This window comes from Podarcis erhardii (genome assembly GCF_964252035.2).
Source record: "Podarcis erhardii genome assembly, chromosome: W".
In the NCBI taxonomy this organism is placed as follows: Eukaryota; Metazoa; Chordata; class Lepidosauria; order Squamata; family Lacertidae; genus Podarcis; species Podarcis erhardii.
The window spans coordinates 24,873,660-24,892,161 of NC_138506.1; the positions used below are offsets into that span (position 1 = coordinate 24,873,660).

At 44.2% G+C, this 18,502-nt stretch overlaps 1 long non-coding RNA gene across 1 annotated transcript in view; it reads right to left on the minus strand.

Moving 5' to 3' along the window:
• LOC309333287 overlaps nt 1–18,502 on the minus strand; it is a 324,488-nt gene that overhangs the window by 127,357 nt on the left and 178,629 nt on the right. The window lies entirely within an intron of this gene.

Consider the following 18,502-nt stretch of genomic DNA (forward strand, 5'->3'; position numbering starts at 1 on the left):
CTGCCACGGCTCCAAATTCGTCAATCTTTAGTAAAGCTTCTTTTACACTCTTTTTTGGGTCTTCTAAAGTTAGTACGATGTCATCTGCAAAGGCCTTGATTTTATATTCCCTCTTTCCTACCTGCACTCCTTTTATTTCTGTTACCCCCCTCAGTCTCTCATTCAATATTTCTAGTACCGTTATAAACAGTAAAGGAGACAGGGGGCAACCCTGTCTAGTTCCTTTATATATACCAAAATATTCTGTTGTGGTGTTGTTTATTACCAATTTTGCCTTCTGTTCCTTATATATTGCTTCTATCCCTCTTCTAAATTTCTCTCCTATTCCCATCGTTTCCAGACTTTTCTTCAAGAACTCCCATGAGATGTTATCAAACGCCTTTTCAGCGTCTATAAATACCAAGGCCGCTTGTCTGTCTATACTCATATCCAAATATTCAATAATATCTATCAGATTCTTTACATTTTCCCTTAATTGCCTCCCTGGAAGGAAACCCGTTTGATCTTTATGTATTTTGTTGTTCAAAACCTTTTTTAGTCTTTCTGCCATTATGTCTGTGAATAGTTTATAATCATTATTTAATAATGAAATTGGCCTATAGTTTTTCACTTCCAGGGTATCTGCATCTTTTTTAGGAATCAAGGTAATATATGCTTCCTTCCAGGTGTTCGGGATCCTTCCTTCCTTTAATATATTATTCATCACTTCTCCTAGCACTGGGGATATTTGGTTACTTAGTGTTTTATAGTATTTGGCCGAAAGGCCATCTGGCCCTGGGACTTTCCCACTTTTCATCCTTTTAATAGCCTTTTTTATCTCTTCTTGAGTAATTGTCTGGTCTAATATCTCATTTTCTTCTTTTGAAATTCGTTTTAGGTGATGCATTTGCAAAAAGTGGTCTATTTCTTGCTTTGTTTCCTTTCCTCTTTTATATAAATCCTTGTAATATTTTTGAAATATCTTTCTTATCTCTTTTGGCTCTTCCACAATCCTTTCTCCTTCCCTTATCCTACTAATCGTATTTTGTTTTCTTCTTTCTCTTATTTGCCACGCCAGGTATTTTCCTATCTTATTTGCTGACTCAAACGTTCTCTGATTCATCATTTTAATTTTCCATTCTACCTCTTGGTCAATTATTGTAGAAAATTTAGCTTGTAATATCTTTATATTCTGTTTTGCGATCTCCTCATTGGGGTTGATAGTCAACTTTCTTTCATTTTCCATAATCTGTGTTAGGATCTGTTCCTTCTTTATCTCTTTTTCTTTTCTTACTTGACTATTTTTCTGTATTAAGAAGCCCCTCATAACTGCCTTTCCTGCGTCCCACACAGTCTCTATAGCAGTTTCCCCATTTAAATTCCATTTAAAATAGTCTTCTATTGTCTCTATTGCCTTATTTACAATCTTCTGATCATTAAATAAAAATTCATTCATTCTCCATCTAACCGTTCGGATATCCCTACCTTTTAGCTCAATGGAGACCGCATTATGATCAGATATAGTTCTTGGAAGAATTTCCGATTTAGTTAGATTTTGAGTTAGTTCCTTCGAAATCCAAATGCTGTCTATTCTCCCCCAACTCTGATTTGGGTTTGAGAAGAAAGTATATTGTTTTGTAGTGGGGTTTTTAAGTCTCCACGCATCGATCAGTCCCAGATTGTTTACCATATCAAAGAAGGATCTCGGTAATTTACCTTCCTTCTTCTCATGTTTTTTTGTTGACTTATCTAGGTTTGGGGACACCACCCCGTTAAAGTCACCCATCAATATCATTTTTTGGTCCGTCCATTCCATCAATTTGTCTCCTAATTCCAAAAAAAAAGGCTGATTTTTTATCATTTGGAGCATATATTCCCACAACAATTATTTTTTCTCCCTGAAACACCATTTGAACAATGACTACTCTCCCTTGGTCATCTTTGTATAATAATCGTGGATCATATTTTTCCTTTATGTATATTACCACCCCTCTTTTCTTCACTCTATCTGATGTCACAAAATCTATTCCCAATCTCTTATTGCTTAGTAATCTCTTATGCTTATTTATTATGTGCGTCTCTTGGAGACATATTAAATCACAGTTCTTTTTCAGTAATATGTGTGTAATCTGATTCCTTTTATTTTTATTGTTCAATCCATTCACATTCCAGTTTAGTATTTTTAATGCCATCTGTTATATACTATTTAATTAACTTATTAAACCTATATACAATTTAGTGTTCTTTGTCTCCTTCCTCTAGTTCTTCTCTTTCTCCTATTGAGCTCTCCTCTCTTTCTTCTTCTTCACTCCCTCCTTTTTCTTCTCCTTGCTGGTTCTCTACCTCCTCCTCCCCCATCATTTTCCCCAGGTCCTTCTCGTATCTCCTTGCAAATTTTTGAAGTTCTGAGATAGTGGACAGTTTAAACTTTTTTTCTTTGAAATAGAATGAAATACCTTCCGGAAACTCCCATCTATACAAGATCCCATTTTTCTTCAGTTGATTTGTTAATTTTTTATATGGGTCCCTCCTTCGAAGAAATCTCGAAGGAATCTCTTTGTAAATAATAATTGGGTTTTCTTCAATATATAACCTTTTGACATAGTTCTGTTTCAAAATTTCGTTTCTTATCTCCAATGAGTTAAACATGGCTATTACATCTCCTGGCAATTTTTTCCCTCTGGCCTTGGCCGATTTTGTTCTTATTCGAAATATGTTTACCAAGCAATGGTTTGTCTCTTCTTCTTTTCTATCTAGCCATATTGCCAGCTCTTTCACCACTTTAACTCTAATATTCTCATTTAAATCCTCTGGTATTCCTCTAAGTTTTAGGTTAGATTGGTTTTGTCGCAACTGCGTCATAGCCATGTTGTCCAACAACTCTTCCTGTGTTGCTCCTATTTCTTTAACTTCTAATCTAATCCTGTCCATCTCTTTCCTACTGTCTTTCATGTCCTTTTGAACCCTTTTCACTGAATCCTCCAAAACCTTAGCTTTTACCGAGAGATCCTTAACTTTCCCTTTCAGTTCCCCTACCACTTCCTCCAATTTTTTGTCTAGAGTATCTTGTACCTCCATCAATTTTCTCTCAATATACTGTTCATTATTTTTAAATTCCTTTCTTATTTCGGCCATCAAGCTATCATAATCTCTAATTTCTCTTGCCTCCTTCCCCTCTTCTTGTCTTGAAGGCCTCCTTTCCACTGGTGTTGCCACCCCCTTCTTAGAACCGTTCGGCATTTGTATATTTAAGTTTAGTTCTTCCTAGTATACTGTATAATGTAATATACTATGTGGGTAAGATATAGAGGTAACAAGGTTAACAAGGTTAACGTCTCTCAGATATTACAACAGGATTCCAAAATTGACTAAATTGGTACAGCACAGAAATTAACCCTTAATTAAGATCAGATATTAATAATACAGTTTTAACTGTACCTAAATTCAGACACGTATTTGAATCCTCAGAGTCTTATAATTAAATGTAGTAAACACCTGAACCTCCAGAAACACTTCCAGATTCAGGGGGTTCTCAAACTCATGAGCAAGGTCCTGTGAAAACGTATTCTTTAACTTTGCATCCCGGGGTGTATGTCTCTTTAAATCCCGAAGAATCAAGAGAATCACAGCTGTCTCTGAAGCTCAAGAACGTATCCGGTTGGGGATGAAGAAGGCGGGTCCCCTTTAACTCACTCAATATGGCAGTCCTTTCACAGTCTCACCATCTTTAAGCAAACTTTAAACAAACTTTAAACACAGTCTCACAGTCCCTGTCTTTAAACACAGAGTGCTGCTAAGGCACCTATATTCCACACTCCGTTTAAGTCCCAATTCTCCCCAATCCTGAGGTTTAAAAGCAAAAGTCCTCCACCGAAACCCGTGCTGGCTAAAGTGCTCTCCGTCCCGATGAAACAGAAAAGTCTTTTTCCCCTCTCCCTAGTCAATATAGTAGTTCAACTGTTGCCTTGCCTCTGACACTTTATACTTTGTGTCTGAGGTCTTTCCACCACACACTCACTGGCAGCTTGTTTCCTCTTTTCCTCTTTTGTTTCCTCTCTGCCAGCGTCTTGCTATACTTTCTTTTCACCTTACCGCAAAGAACACTGGACTCCCCCCTACAGCCCTCGATTCTCTTATGAAACCCCTCTTCAGGTTCTTGTCGATAAACTTCCGCAACTCCTGCATTTCTCTGTCCGACATGGCGTACAGCTTACCCACTGGCAGCTGAGCCCCTGGGAGTAGGTTGATTTGACAGTCAAAGGACCTATGGGGGGGCAGTCTATCCGCCTCCTTCTCACTGAAGACTTCTTTCAAATCAGCGTATTGTGGCGGCACCCTCATCTTTTCCTCTGCCTCCATCCCTGCCACTCTGGCTACGGCCATCCTCGGGGTCTCCCCCCCCCCCCCGTGGCAGTGTTCTACACAGTGAGCTGACCCAAAGGCTACTGTTCGCTGGTGCCATCCCACTACCGGATCATGCAGCTCCAACCAGCTCATCCCCAGTTTGATTGGCGGCCCAGCCAATGTGGCTACGTGAAAGGCAATTGTCTCAGTATGCCTGGAAACTTTCATCTTCATGGGAGGAGTTTGGTGTGTCACTTCTCCCCCCAGGAGTTCCCTCCCATCAATGGTCGTTACTTGCAAGGGGCACTCCAAAGGCAGCAGCTGGAGTTGGTGCTCTAGTGCAAAGTCCTTGCTAAAGAAATTGCAGGAACTGCCTGAATCCAGCAGTGCCTTCACTTTAATAGGATGTCCGTTGGGAAGCTCTAGCTCCACCTCTATGGCTATGGCTGGCGGGGGGGGGTCTGGTTTGGGCACTCTTACTGGTTGTTTGCCTGGCTGCTGTGCCCTCTGATCGGCAGCCAAGCTCTCTCGTTTCCCTGCTCGTTATGCCCCTCCTCCTCACTGCCAGCTGCCCCCACCATCCCTTGCCATGCCTTTCTCTGAGGGCAGACCCTGGCAAAATGTCCCGGCTGTTGGCAGAGGAAACACTTCCTGGTTGTTTTCCCCTCCTTTTTGCACACCTCGCCGGAGTTTGAAACCCCGCGCGCGCGTGCACCTCCGATCTCCATTGGCTCCGCTGGCTGGGAAGGTTGCTCCGGCATTTCAGGAATGTGGTTGTCATGCCAACGCTCTGCTCTCCCTTCCCGCCTCTCTAGAGCCCACGCCTCTTGTCGTATTCCAACTGACAGCGCCATTTTAGTCAGCTGATCCATCGATTGCGGGCGGGGTGAGCGGGCAAGTTCATCCTTAACCCAAGGGGCTAAGCCTTCCTCAAACATCATCTGAATTGGTTCTGAACCCAGTTCCCATCCAAGTTTGTGGATTAGCATCGAAAACCGCGACCAGTACTCTCTAACTGATTGGCTCCCTTGTTTGCAAGCCATCAGTTCCTTGCGCGCCACGGTCTGCTCCACTTCACTCGAAAACATGTGATCCATGGCGCTAAAAAACTTCCTCAGGTCTTTTAAGGCAGCATTCTCCGATGCCATTAAGGGTCTGACCCAATCCCTGGCGCCGTCTTGGAGATGCCCTATCACAAAGGCCACCCTTCCCCCATCGTCTACAAAGTCATCATACTGCAGGTCCAGCGCGTAATGCACCTCCGTCTTAAAATTATTATAGTCTCTCGGATTGCCCCCAAACTTTTGCACCAGTCCCGGTACCTTCCTTGCAATGGGGGTGGGTTTCCCCTGGGCATCCTGAGTCCTCCTTTCATCTAGCCGCGCCGCAAGTATAGCCAGCTGCTGCTACAAATCTCTGTTTCTCTTCTCCAGAGTTCGTCCTCCCCTGGCTCCCTCTGTGGCGCCTGCTCCTCCGGTCTGACTCATGATGCCTCCTCTGCACAAGCAACATCAAAGCACTGACGGATTGCTGTAATGGGGTTTGGGGTTGCTTGTGCGCAAGGGACAAACTGCTCCAAGCTGAGTAGTTTGGTTAAAACTTTCCCCTGGCTGGACAGTCAGTACTCTGTGACTGTCTCAATCACTGGCAGAATCCGTCAGTGGGCGTTTCCTGAATTTCTTCCAACATAAGAGTTCTTTCACACCCAATCGTCGTCTCCCTTCTCTGCGCGAAAGCTGTCTGCGCAGAGTGGGCGTCCCCAGAGGAGGTCCTGTGCTCTCCCCGCTGGTTTCACTGGAAGAGTCCTGGAGCCTTCTCTCTGCAGCTCCCTCGGACTCCCCTTTCTTCCTGGTGTCACCTCTATCTCCTTCCCCAGCGGAAGCGTCCTCCCTCCCTCTGCTGGTTCCCTCTCCAGCATCATCATTAGGGAGCCTCAGCGCCACCCTTGGCTCCGATGGCAGTTCCCTGACATAGCCAATTCAAAATTCCTTTGTCTCACTTTTTTTATATTCCATTCTACTTCTTTATTGATTATCATCGCAAACTGGGTTTGTAGAGCCTTTATATTCTGTTTTGCTTTCACATTGTTCGGATTCTTAACTAGTTTTTGTTCGTTGTCCATTATTTGTCTTAAAATTTCTTTCTTTCCTTTTTCTCTGTTTTTATTCTTAATTGAATTCTGTTGGATGAAAAATCCTCTCATAACCGCCTTGCTGGCATCCCATACTGTGCTCATTTTTATGCCTTTGTTAGAATTGTTTACAAAATAGTCCATCAGATTCTTTTGGGCTTTCTCAACGATTTTTTGGTCATCTAGGAGGTAGTCATTCATTCTCCATCTAAACGTTCTTTCTTCATATCCTTGTAATTCAAATTCTATTGAACTGTGGTCTGAAATTACTCTCGGTTGGATTTCTATTTGTCTGATTCTTGGGGTTAATTCATTTGAGACCCATGTTTGGTCGATTCTTGACATTGACTGATTTGGGTCTGAATAAAATGTAAATTGTTTTTCCAGTGGGTGTCTCAATCTCCAGATATCAATTAAATTGCAATTTTTTACCATCGAAAAAAAGTCTTTGGTAATTTCCCTTCCTTACTGAGCCCTACTGCTCTTAATCTGTCCATTTCCATTGACACCACACCGTTCATATCCCCCATTATTATAATCTTTTGGTCAACATAATCGAACAGTTTTTCCTCCAAATTCTTTAAAAAGTCCGTTTTATTTCCATTTGGTGCATAGATCCCGACAATTATTATTTTTTCCCCTTGCCATTTGATCTGAACTGCAATAATTCTTCCTTCTTCGTCCTTGAAAAGTTGTTGCATTTCAATTTTGTTCTTTACATATAATACAACCCCTCTCTTCTTGCTTTTGTCAGAAGATATGAATTCATTTCCTAATCTTTTATTGATCAAAACTTTCCTGTGTCTTCTCGCCACATGTGTTTCTTGTAAACAAATTATGTCCAAATTTTTCTTTTTTAAACATTGCTCAATTTTATTCCTTTTATTCCTGTCATTCATTCCATTAATATTCCAATTCAGAAATTTTAATGCCATTGTAGCTGTCTTAATTGAATAAATGTTTTTGATTATTTATAATCCTTTTGATCTCCCTTCTTCTTCTTCTTGTTCCTCTTCCTCTTCTTCTTCCGATTCTTCTTCATTCTCGTCTTCGTCCTCCTTTGGGTCCACTCCTCCTGCGCCTGCTCCTCCCACAGCTCTTTTTTCTTCCTCTTCTTCTGTTCTTAATTCCTTATATTTCCTCAGGAACTTGCTTGTCTCCTCTGGACATATCAGTCTGTGTTTCTTGCTTTTGTAAAAAAAGGAGATTCCTTCAGGAAATTCCCATCTGAATTCAATGTTGTTTCTCTTAAGAATTTGGAAAAATGTTTTATAAGGATCTCTTTGTTTCAATAATCTTATTGGTATGTCTTTAAAGACGATAATGTAGTTTCCATCGATGTTCAATCTTTTTTCTCTGTTCTTTTGTAGTATCAAGTTCCTCATGTCTCTATCCTTAAATGTTATTAAGCAATCTCCAGGAAATTTTCGTGTTTTAACTGATTTTACTCTCATTCTAAATGCACTTTGAATTGTCTTTGCAACCTCTTCTGGTTCCATCTCTAACCATTGCGCCAACTCTTTTATCAATTTCTCCTTGATATTCTCCCCCTGTGTCTCTGGTATAGCTCTCAACCTCAGATTAATTTCCCTCTGCCTCAATTCATTCATTGTGATCGCATCCAAAACCACCTCCTGAGTTTTATTCATCTCTAACATGCCTGTTTTCATTTTTTTTTATAAATATTTTATTAAGTTTCAGAAAAAACAACAAACATAAAAAACAGGAACAGATACACAAAAATACAAAATACATAAGAAAAAAGAAAAATTAGTTTCAAAAAAGAAAAGAAAAAACACATTTTAAGAAAAAAGAAGAAAAAACACAAAAATCCCTCTTTTACTTCTCATCTTTGATTCACTTATTTTCTTGACTTCCTCACATCTCCCTTTTTTGTATCCCTGTTAAAAATTAATTCAGCAAATTCATAACCAATTTGTTTGTCTAATTATCCATCCAATCTTATTTTTAACCTCGTTGCTAGAACCTCTTCAGATCATTTCAATGCCATTAACTTTCAAAAATTTTACAATATTTCTGTAGATAAATTTTAAATTTCTTCCAATCTTCTTCCACCGACTCTTCTCCCTGGTCTCGGATTCTGCCAGTCATTTCCGCCATCTCCATATATTCTATTACTTGCATCTGCCATTCTTCCAGAGTGGGTAGATCTTGTGTCTTTCAATGCTTTGCGATGAGTATTCTTGCTGCTGCTGTTGCATACATAAAAAAAATTCTATCCTTCTTTAACACCAATTGGCCGACTATGCCCAGGAGAAAGGCCTCTGGTTTCTTAGGGAAAGTGTACTTGAGTACCTTTTTTAGTTCATTATATATCGTCTCCCAAAAGGCCTTAATCCTAGGGCACGTCCACCAAAGGTGAAAGAATGTACCTTCTGTTTCCTTACATTTCCAACATTTGTTATCAGGCAAATGATATATTTTTGCAAGCTTGACTGGGGTCATGTACCACCTATACATCATTTTCATAATATTCTCTCTTAAGGCATTACATGCCATAAATTTAATCCCGGTGGTCCACAACTTCTCCCAGTCAGCAAACATAATGTTATATCCTATATCTTGTGCCCACTTTATCATAGCAGATTTTACCGTTTCTTCCTCAGTGTTCCATTTCAACAGCAAATTATACATTCTTGATAATATCTTAGCATTGGGTTCTAACAATTCTGTCTCTAACTTTGATTTTTCCACCTGGAAACCCACTTTTTTATCCTGGTTGTAGGCCTCTCTTATTTGAAAATAATGTAACCAGTCTCGCACCTTATCTTTAAGCTTCTCATAACTCTGCAATTTCAATTTGTCACCTTCCTGTTCCAAAATTTCCCAATATTTTGGCCATTTAGTCTCCATATTAAGTTTTTTCAAAGCTTTCGCTTCCATAGGTGAGAGCCACCTTGGGGTTTTACTTTCCAGAAGATCTTTATATCTCGACCATACATTAAACAATGCCCTCCTGACAATATGGTTTTTAAAGGCCTTGTGTACTTTAACCTTGCCATACCATAAATATGCATGCCACCCGAATACATTATCATAACCTTCAAGATCTAAGATGTCTGTGTTCTCAAGAAGTAGCCATTCCTTCAACCAGCAAAAAGCTGCTGATTCATAGTAAAGTTTCAAATCTGGCAGGGCAAACCCCCCTCTATCTTTAGCATCCGTGAGTATCTTAAATTTTATTCTGGGCTTTTTGCCCTGCCAGACAAATCTAGAAATATCTCTTTGCCACCTCTTGAAACAATCCATCTTGTCAATAATTTGCAAAGATTGAAACAAAAACAGCATTCTCGGCAATACATTCATCTTAATAACAGCAATTTGACCTAGCAAGGAAAGCTTCAAGTTTGTCCAAATTTCCAAATCTTTTTTCACTTCTGACCAGCATTTTTCATAATTGTCTTTAAATAAATTAACATTCTTAGAAGTCATATTCACCCCCAGGTATTTTACCTTCTTTACCAATGTTAAGTCTGTCTCCTTCTGAAACCTTTCTCTCTCAGTCGGAGACAATTTTTTTTCCAAAACTTTGGTTTTTGTCTTGTTCAACTTAAATCCTGCCACTTGACCAAAATCCTGGATTAGTTCTAGTGCCCTCTTAGTGCTAGCTATTGGCTCCTGTAATGTCGAAACAAGGCCGTCTGCAAAAGCTTTAAGTTTGTAATGTTTAACTCCGACCTGAATACCCTGTATCAAGTGATCCCTTCTTATCATGTTTAGCAAAACTTCCAGGATTGAGATAAAAAGTAATGGGGAAATTGGGCAGCCTTGTCGTGTCCCTTTCTCAATCCTAAACTCTTCTGTCACCACATTATTAACTATCAGTTTGGCCTTTTGCTCAGAGTAAATCGCACCTATACCATTTTCAAAGTTTTGTCCTACCCCCATCCCCTGAAGATTTTTCTTCATAAAGCTCCAAGAAATATTGTCAAAGGCTTTCTCCGCGTCGACAAATATCAAAACTGCTTCTGTATTAATATTCACTTGTAGCTTTTCCAAAATATTAATTATATTCCTCATATTATCAGATAAGTGTCTACCAGGGAGAAAGCCGGCCTGATCTTTGTGCATTATTTCAGCTAATACTTTTTTCAATCTTTTAGCCAAAATGTCTGCAAAAAATTTGTAATCCACATTTAAAAGGGATATGGGATCTAACATGCCTGTTTTCATTTTATCTTCCTCCCTTTTCATCTCCTTCATTTCGTTTTTCGCTTTCTTCCACCCTTCCTCTAGCTTTTGTGTTCTTTTAGATACATCTTTAATTTGACCTTTGAGTTCATTGACTGTTTCATCTATTTTTTTTTATCCATTTTGCCAATTCTATTATCCACCTGTTCTAATTTGGTTTCTAATTTTTTTTCACTTTGTTTAATCTCTGCAAAAATTTTCAGAATTTCCGCTTTAAACTCTGACTCCTGTTTTGACCCTTTCCTGTCTGCTGGTGTTCCTTCACTCGATTTCTTCATTTTTCAATTTATCTATTTTTACCACACAAGTATCTAATTATAACAGTCAACCGTTTAGTAATATCAAATCACAACAATTAACACCCTCCCCTAGTCCAGAAGGGCGAAATCGCCGGTCAGCTAAAAGTGGGTAGAAGTCATTCAACAATTCCTGATACAAAATTAAGTTCCACTGGGAGGTAACACCAAGGAGAGAATAGTACAACTTATGTGTCTTCTTGCCACCAATTAGGCTAATCCTTAATAGTCTTCTGCCACCAATTAGGCTAAATCCAATTAACAGAGGATAGCAAAAACCAAAACCCAAAGTAATCCAGAATAGATACGTCGCCCAAAATGAAAATAATCGATTTATAAAAATTGCAATCCACTGTATCCAATTATCCCGAAGGCTTCCCACCAGAGTCTGTCCAGAGATTTTTAAAACTTAAAATAGGAGCAGGTCCCCCTTAAAAATTGGGTGAAAAGATGTCAGTCCATTACTTTACTGACCATTCATAAGTCTCTTTAGAAATAGGTCTAAGATTCTGAAAAGGAAAAAAAAAATTGTAGAAAGAAAAACAGAGTTTCCGTTCTTTCATCCGAATAGAAATAACTATGTGTCCACTAATTTTATATTTGGAAGAAGTAAAAGTCCAAAGTCTGTAAGTCCAACGCCAAAAACAGCCACCGGTAAAACCAGAGCAGAAAAAATAAAATAAAAACAAATTGTAATTCCCCTGTTTGGCCACAGGGTTCTAAGTCTCAGATATATGTTTATAATGTCCAAACTTTTTATAACTTTATATCTTAAATTTTTAAATTTTCCCCTGCTCCAAATAATAAAAATACTGCGGACTACCTACTTGCAGTCCTTCCAAAAAAGAAAAATAAAGAAAAATCCAGCCGGAATAGCATTCAAATGTCACTTTCGATTCTTCTAGTTCCCCCACAGAAACTCTGCTAAAAATAGTAACAATGGAGTCAGAAGCTCCGTTGCGCAGTGTCAGGGAACTGCCATCGGAGCCCAGGGTGGTGGCAAGGCTCCCAGACGCTGGAGAGGGAACCAGCAGGGAGAGAGGGAGAGCTTCCGCTGAGGAAGTAGAGGAGGAGGCGACGTCGGAGGGAAGGCTCAGGGACGCTTCCAGTGAGACCAGCGGAGAGAGCTCAGGACCTCCCATTGGGACGCCCACTCTGCGCAGAAAGCTGTCGCGCAGGGAAGCTAGGTGGAGACTCACTGTCAAGGAGCTTTTATGTTGGAAGAAATTCAGGAAACACCCACTGACGGATTCTGCCAGCGATTAAGACAGCCACGAAGTAAGGGCTGTCCGGTCAGGGAAAGTTTTAGCCAACTACTCAGCTTAGAGCGGTGTGGCGCTTACGCACAAGCAACCCCTTATCCCATTACAGCAATCCGTCAGTCCTCAATGTTGTTTGTGCGGAGGGGGCATCATGAGCAAAACAGAAGGAGCCGGCGGCGGAGAGGGAGCCGGGGGAGGACCAACTCTGGAGGAGAGAAACAGAGATTTGGAACGACAGCTGGCTCTACTAGCGGCTCGGCTCGATGAGAGGCGGGCTCAGGATGCACAGGGGAAACCCACCCCCATTGCAAGGAAGGTACTGGGACTGGTGCATAAGTTCGGGGGCGATCCGAGGGACTACCAGGCATTTAAGACAGAGGTGCAGTATGCGCTGGACCTGCAGTATGATGACTTTGTAGATGAGGGGGCGAGAGTAGCCTTTGTGATCGGACACCTGGAGGCTGGAGCCAGAGAGTGGGTTAGACCACTGATGGCATCTGATAATGATGCCTTAAAAGACTTGAGGAAGTTTTTTTCAGCCATGGATCTGATGTTTTCCAGCCAAATTGAGCAGAGCATTGTACGCAGGCAGTTGGTGGCGTGCAAACAAGGGAACCAATCAGTCCGAGAGTACTGGTCGCGATTTGCCATGCTCATACACCGACTTGGGTGGGATCTGACTTCGGAACCGATTCAGATGTTATTTGAGGAAGGCCTGGCCCCCGCAGTGAAGGACAAACTTTCCCGCCCGCCCCGCCCGCAGTCGATGGATCAGCTGACCAAAGCTGTGCTTGCGATTGGAGCGCGGCAGGAAGCACGGGCTCTAGAGAAGCGGGAAGGCAGAGGAGAGCATTGGAATAACTTCCGCATTCCTGAAATACCAGAGCAACCTTCCCCGCCAGTGGAGCCAATGGAGATCGAAGGCGCATGCAGGGTTTCAAACTCTAGTGAAGTTCGAAAGAAGGAAGGGAAAACAGCCAAGAAGTGTTTCCTCTGCCAACAGCCAGGGCATTTTGCCAGGGTCTGCCCTCAAAGAAAGGCATGGCAAGGAATGGTGGGGGCGGCTGGGAGTGAGGAGGAGGGGCTTAAGGAGCAGGGAAAAGCCAACGCTTGGCTGCCCACGACAGGGCACAGCAGCCAGGCAAACAACCAGTAAATGTGCCCAAGCCAGAGCCCCCCCGAGCAGCCATCGCCATAGAAGTGGTACTAGAGCTCCCCAACGGCCACCCACTCAAGATAAAGGCGCTGTTGGACTCAGGCAGTTCTTGCAATTTTCTTAGCAAGGAATTTGCGTTAGAGCACCAGCTGCACACTCTGCCTCTAGGCAGTCCTTTGCAAGTCATGACCATAGATGGGAGGGAACTCCTGGGAGGAGAGGTAACACACCAGACGCCCCCCATGAGAATGAGGATTGCCAGGCACACTGAAATTATTGCCTTTCACGTAGCCACCCTGGCGGGACCGCCAATCATACTGGAAATGAGCTGGCTGGCGCTACATGATCCGTTAGTGGGATGGCACCAGCGGACGGTCCCATTCGGGTCAGCTCACTGCTTGGAACACTGCCACGGGGGGGGGGGGGACCCCAAGGATGGCAATAGCCAGAGTGGCAGGGATGGCGGTGAGGAAGAAGGGGCAGGTACCACCGCAGTACGCTGACTTGCAAGATGTCTTCAGTGAGAAAGAAGCGGATAGACTGCCCCTCATAGGCCCTTTGACTGTCAAATCAACCTACTCCCAGGAGCCCAGCTGCCAGTGGGCAAACTGTACGCCATGTCGGACAGGGAGATGCAGAAGTTGAGGGAATTTATAGACAAGAACCTAAAAAGAGGTTTCATAAGGGAATCGAGGGCGGTGGGAGGCAGTCCAGTGTTCTTTGTGGACAAGAAGGACACTAATAAGCCCAGGCTTGTAGTGGACTTTCGGGCCGTGAATTCTGTGTCGGAACCCGTGACCTTCCCCATGCCCAGGATTGACGACATTTTGACCAGGGTGAGGAAGGGAAAGATTTTCACCAAGCTGGACCTAAGGGGAGCGTACAATCTGATCAGGATGAGGGAGGGAGATGAATGGAAAACCACCATCTTCACCCCTCGGGGGCCTTCGAGTACCTCGTTATGCCCTTTGGATTACAAGCGGGTTTGGCGTGTTTTCAATCTTTCATGCATCACGTTTTGGGACCCTTGCTGTACAAGAATTGCGTAGCCTTTTTAGATGACGTGTTGATTTATTCGGAGGACGAGGAACAACACGTCAGAGATGTCCAGGAAGTGCTAAAGAGGTTACAGGCGCACCAGCTGTGGGTCAAACTGGAGAAGTGCCAGTTCCACACCCGAGAGGTCGAGTTCCTGGGGTACAGGTTGTCAGACAAGGGCCTAGCTATGGATCCGGGCAAGGTACAAGCGGTACTGGAATGGAAGACACCCAAGACCCGGAAGGACGTGCAGAGGTTCCTGGGGTTTGGAAACTTCTATCGGAAGTTCATCAAAAACTTTGCCCACTTAACTGCACCCATCACAGATTGCCTCAGTAGCAAGAAGAAGTTCGTCTGGACGGAAGAGGCGCAGCAATCTTTTGAAAGGCTAAAGAAGGCGTTCGCTTCGGAAGAGCAGCTCTTGCACGTGGATCTGCAGAAGCCAATGAGGCTGGAGACCGATGCATCGGACAGAGCGGTGGGGGCCGTACTACTTCAGCCGGGGGGGAACCAGTCCGACTGGAGACCGTGTGCCTTTTTCTCCAGGAAGTTGAACAAGTCGGAGCAGAACTACACGGTGTATGACCGGGAGCTGCTGGCTATTTATGAAGCGTTTCGACGCTGGAGACATTTGCTAATAGGGGCGCAGCACAAGATCCAGGTGTGTACGGATCATAAGAACCTGGAATACTGGAGGACGGCAAGGGTACTCAACCAGAGACAGGTGCGGTGGGCTCAGGAGTTTTCCAAGTTCCATTTTGAGATTTGTTACGTACCGGGAGAGGAAAACGTCAGAGCAGACGCCCTCTCCAGGAAGCCAGAGTATCTGGAAGGAGAGGGAGCACCGGAAGAGCGACATGTGATACCCGAGGACCGGTGGGTGTGTGGGGGAGTGCTGGTAGGGCGACGGGAGCTTGCAGAGGGGACGGCAGACGACGAGTATGCCCAAAACAAGATCAGGGAGCTCAGGGGGGCAGGAGGAAACCCGAGGGGTTTTGAGGAAAAGAATGGGGCACTGTATTACAGGGGGGCATTGTATATACCAGAGGGGGACTTGAGGAGTAGAGTACTCAAACAATTACACGACAGCCCCATGGCGGGACATTTTGGTCAACACAAAACCATGTTGCTAGTCACCAGGCAGTTCTGGTGGCCAAAGGTGAGGGAAGATGTACGAGAATACATAAGGGGGTGCGACCGCTGCCAGCGAGTCAAAGGGGAGAGGGCGGCACCCGCGGGGTTACTGGAACCATTACCCACACCAGAAAGACCATGGGAGGCAGTGTCCATAGATTTTATGACCAATTTGCCCAAGTCAAGGGGCAAAACGGCCATCATGGTAGTAGTCGACTTGTTAACTAAGATGTGCCATTTCATCGCCTGCTCGCATGCGGTGACGGCGGAGGAAACCGCCAAGCTGTTTGTGGAACACATTTTCAGGCTGCATGGCGCCCCCTTGAGGGTTTTATCAGACCGAGGAAAACAATTCACTTCCAGGTTCTGGAGGAAGCTCATGAGCCTACTACACGTAGAGGTCAATTTCTCGACGGCCAGGCACCCGGAGACCAACGGGCAGGCGGAAAGAGCGAACAGTATACTCCAACAATACTTACGATGCTACATCAGCGAGAGGGAGAATGACTGGGTAGAGAAATTAGCTTTGGCCGAATTTGCCTACAATAACGCGGAGCATGTGTCCACGGGAATGAGCCCGTTCATGGCCAATTATGGGTGTCACCCCAGGGCCTTCCCAGGGGGAGGGGAGGAGAGATGGAGTGTACCAGCGGCGGAACAGTTTGTGGAAGAAATGGAAGCCCTGCACCAACAGCTTAAGATGAACTTGGAGAGGGCCAAGGAAGTGTACAAAAGGCAGGCAGATAGGAACCGGAGGGAAGGAGAGACCATAAGGGTTGGGGACCGGGTGTGGTTGTCAACCCAAGGGTTACCGTTCAAGGGAGGTTGCAAGAAATTAAGGCCAAAGCGACTGGGACCCTTCGAGGTAACACAGCAGGTGAACCCGGTGGCCTTTAGGCTCAAATTGCCTGACAACATGAAACTACACCCGGTATTCCATAGGTCATTACTCTCACCATACAGGGAAGGGCGGGAATTTCAGGGACGAGAGGGAGAGGTTCCCGCACACCCACAGGTAGAAGAGAGGGAGCGCAGCAGTCATGCAGCGGAGATACTAGATTCAAGGTGGAAGGGAAGATAGGTGGAGTATCTGGTGGCTTGGGAGGGGGAGCCTGAGTCGGAAAATGCATGGGTGCCAGCGGAAAGCATCAAGGATGAGTTTCTCCTGGAAGAGTTTCACCGCAGGTTCCCAAGGAAGCCCAGACCTTTAGCGAGGTTCAGGGAGGAGCAATTTGGCACCACAGATGACGAAGAGGATTTTGCGAGGTTTCCGGTCTCTGAGGGGGAGGGAGGAGAAGTATCTGAGGGAATGGAATCGGATTGGGAATATTCTCCAGTGGGAAGAGATAGTAGTAGGTGCAGAGCGGTGTTCGAGTCATCAGAAGATGGGGAAGGTTCCTTCCGGGGGTTCCCTGCATCACCGGCCAAAGAAAGGGGACGGACCGGGGGTGAGGGGGGTCCTGGAGGGGAGGTGGATGTCAGGGAACTGCCATCGGAGCCCAGGGTGGTGGCAAGGCTCCCAGACGCTGGAGAGGGAACCAGCAGGGAGAGAGGGAGAGCTTCCGCTGAGGAAGTAGAGGAGGAGGAGGCGTCGGAGGGAAGGCTCAGGGACGCTTCCAGTAAGACCAGCGGAGAGAGCTCAGGACCTCCCATTGGGACGCCCACTCTGCACAGAAAGCTGTCGCGCAGTGAAGCTAGGCGGAGACTCACTGTCAAGGAGCTTTTATGTTGGAAGAAATTCAGGAAACGCCCACTGACGGATTCTGCCAGCGATTAAGACAGCCACGAAGTAAGGGCTGTCCGGTCAGGGAAAGTTTTAGCTAACTACTCAGCTTAGAGCGGTGTGGCGCTTACGCACAAGCAACCCCTTATCCCATTACACGCAGATACTCCGAAAATGTAAACTAAGTTAAACACAGACTCCTTCCAACTCAACACTTTGTATCTTCGAGGACTTTCACAGTTCCAGCTCTCTTCCCCCCCTTTTAACTTTGTTATAAAGTTGTTTTAAAAAGTTTCACAAGGAGAGGAGAGATCAGAGCCGCTAGCGGCAACTTACTTCCCGTTTCTAGCTCTGCTTCCAGTTCTGCATCAGAGCTGATTTCAGAGGACGGCTGAACTCCGTAATTTCACTTTTTGATCCAAATCCTTCCTTTAGCCAAGTTAATCCTTTTACTTAGTAGAATAGGGTCCGAATTGGGGCTTCGCTTTCCGAAGGTAGCAATGGCTTCCCCTCAGCCCACTTCCCTGCCCGCCGTTCTCTTCGCTCCCAGAAGGAGTTACCTGACGGCCGGACGATCAGCGTTTCGGCATCCGCGGGAACCAGAACTCCTGGACATCCACCAGCGAGTGTTTTCGGGGGCTACTGCGCCCTGTAGCACCCCCTTTCCCTTCGGAAAGCCCGGGATTCTCCTAGCGGAAAAATCCCCGCTTGCGCTGGGTTCGGGCTCAACCGGAAGTCCGTCAAGTCTCACATATATCTATGGCTCTGCCGAGCTTCAGACTTCCCTCCACCCCTTCGGTAAGTATCGTACATTTTCTTACATCACATATTTTGTTTGTTTATCTAGTTAATCACATGCTGTTGGAGTTACTCTAACCCTGCCAGTGTCTTTTAGGTTTTACAATTGTCTCTTATATACACCAAATATTTACTCCAACTTTCATGAAACTTCTGTTTGTTCTGATCTCGTAATTTCCCCGATAATCTAGCCAGTTCCGCTTAATTCATCATTTTAACCTGCCATTCCATGATAGTTGGTATTACATCTGTTTTCCAGTTCTGGGTCAACATAGTCCTCGCTGCCGTCGTGGCATACAAAAATAGGTTTTTATCCTTCTTTTTAATTTCCTTTCCTACTAATCCCAATAGAAAGGCTTCGGGGTTTTTTGGAAAGGTGTACTTAAAAACTTTTTTAAGTTCATTGTAAATTAATTCCCAGAAGCCCTT